At 37.3% G+C, this 2367-nt stretch overlaps 1 pseudogene across 1 annotated transcript; it reads left to right on the plus strand.

Moving 5' to 3' along the window:
* Window positions 1–824: 824 nt before the first annotated feature.
* On the plus strand, window positions 825–1984 carry LOC148780307 (lignin-forming anionic peroxidase pseudogene; annotated as a pseudogene). The gene is made up of 2 exons (XR_016040103.1): window positions 825–886; window positions 1213–1984. The product of XR_016040103.1 is annotated as a lignin-forming anionic peroxidase pseudogene (transcript).
* The last annotated feature ends 383 nt before the right edge of the window (window positions 1985–2367 follow it).

Here is a 2367-nt window from a genome sequence, read left to right on the forward strand (position 1 = left end):
CTGTTAATACTATTAATATTATTATTATTATTATATATATATATATATATATATATATATATTTTTTTTTTTTTTTTTTTTTTTTTTGAAAGTTTAGGATTGTTACATTCTTCCCCCCTTAAAAAAATTTAGTCCTCTAAATTTATGTACCTGATTACTGAAAAAGATAGGGATATTTTTCTCTGATATTGTCTTCTCGTTCCCAAGTCGACTCTTCTCTTGAATGGTACTGCCATAATACACGGACTAAAGGAATCTCGTTCTTGTGCAACACTTGCACCCTTCTATCCAGTATCAACATTTACACATTTTACACTTATATATACCGGGTCAGGTTGGATTGGGGTGACCCCAACTCGACCTGATAGGATCTAAATTGGACTCAAACTGAGACCTGGACTCGATCCCAATCGGATCGCCTAACCCATCCGACTTGGGTGACAAGGGTGTAAATAAGTCGGGTTTGGAACGGGGTCAACCCTGAACTCGAACTAGTGGTGACCTAAGGGGTCTGAAGTTGACTTCTACCAATCCCTGTGGGACCAGCCTATGTGTAATATGTGTGCGCGTGTGTCTTGACTATGTGCTTGTCAGGTCCAAGCTCGACCCAGACGCTGCACACCTCTAGTCGCCCTAGAGGTCCTAACTAAAACTAGGGTTCTAGTTGTTAAGATCTTTGGGGTCAATCATCTCATGAGTGTGGCTTATAATTTTCAAGAGGATAAGTTTATATATATAATAAAACTATGATCAGAATCAACTTTGGCTATTTGATGTAAAATCAGTTAGATGTAGGTCTCCTATTGAGCAGGCCCAAGTTCAAAATGAATTTTTCAAACTTTGTAACATACTTCAAGCTATCAAATGTCATATCTGACGGCCAAAGGTAACTCGTACAAAATATATATGGCCCTATAGTATACAATTTCGTTCTATTTCCTAAGTGACTACCTCTCCCAATTTAAATGAAGCTTGGAGGTAAAGTAGTCATCCTAAATAACTCATAAAATATTCAGCCAAAATAAGTTTAAGGGGTCAAAATATCATCCTAACATTTGAAGCATTTGGACCAATTTGTAAGATGTAATGATATTTAGGTTTTTCCAAACATTTTTAATATTTCTTTTCCTACGATTATGATTTCAATTCTAAACATGTATCTCATCAATTTAAGATTTCAGTCTTGTATTTCTTGAATAAAAAATCCAACAGAGAAATAAAAACTGATGTAGAAATAAACTCTGCGCAGTTGGGAGGTCCATCGTGGACTGTAAAGCTAGGGCGAAGAGACTCTGCAACGGCAAGCAAGAGTGAGGCAGAGAGAGAACTCCCTCTCTTCACAGCTCCCTTGGACAGTCTCATCTCTCGCTTCCTCAGAAAGGGACTCAGTGCCAAAGACTTGGTGGCTCTCTCTGGTGCACACACCATAGGCGAAGCCCAGTGTTTCACATTCAGAGACAGAATTTACAACCACACCAACATCGACTCTGGCTTTGCTCGCAAAAGGCGTAATCGCTGCCCTTCAAATGGTGGGGACTCGAAGCTCGCACCGCTTGACCTTGTTACACCCACTAGCTTCGACAACAACTACTTCAAGCTTTTGATGCAGAAAAAGGGTTTGTTGGAATCAGATCAGGTGCTGTTTAATGGTGGATCAACTGATGAGATAGTGAGGTCATATAGTAAGAGTCGCAGTGCTTTCTACTCGGATTTTGCGGAGGCTATGGTGAAGATGGGGGATATTGAGCCTCTTACTGGATCAGCTGGGCAGATTAGGGCTAGGTGCTCCGTGCCCAATTGATTGATCCTTGAAAGGGATTGTGGTTTATGTTATTAATTTGTTCTTTTTTAGACGAAGGCCCTTTGTAATTGTATATTGTGGGGGCCTATGTGCTTCTCATTCATGTAGATGTGTGATTAGTTTATTTCATGAAATTGCTTTCTTATAATTTGTGTCGTGAGTAATGAAGCATTTCTTTTTAAATTTGTACACCACAAATTAATTGTTTTTTTGGACAAAATGTCATAATCACATTGGGCTATCAGATTTAAAACTATAAGATGTCTATGACTTCATTGTCACGGTTAGTATTGAATTCAGAAAATAGAAAGCTTTCTGTATTTCCCCTACTACATGAATCTGATATACTTCTTCGTATCTAACCGTCCATTCTGAGCGGAGAGTAAAGATTGCCCCAATCACAATATCACGTTTTTATATTATTTTATTTTTACTATGTTTTATACAAATTATTTTAACGCCAAATTTTATACATCCAATCCTCTATTAAACTTGCACTAGCGAAAAATATAAAACAAATATTTCCATTAAAATAAAATGACCAAAATACTTTTGAAATATTCAAG

The sequence above is a fragment of the Amborella trichopoda genome, chromosome 9 (assembly GCF_054954075.1).
Source record: "Amborella trichopoda isolate Santa Cruz 75 chromosome 9, AtrichopodaSantaCruz75HAP2 v2.0, whole genome shotgun sequence".
Classification (NCBI taxonomy): Eukaryota; Viridiplantae; Streptophyta; class Magnoliopsida; order Amborellales; family Amborellaceae; genus Amborella; species Amborella trichopoda.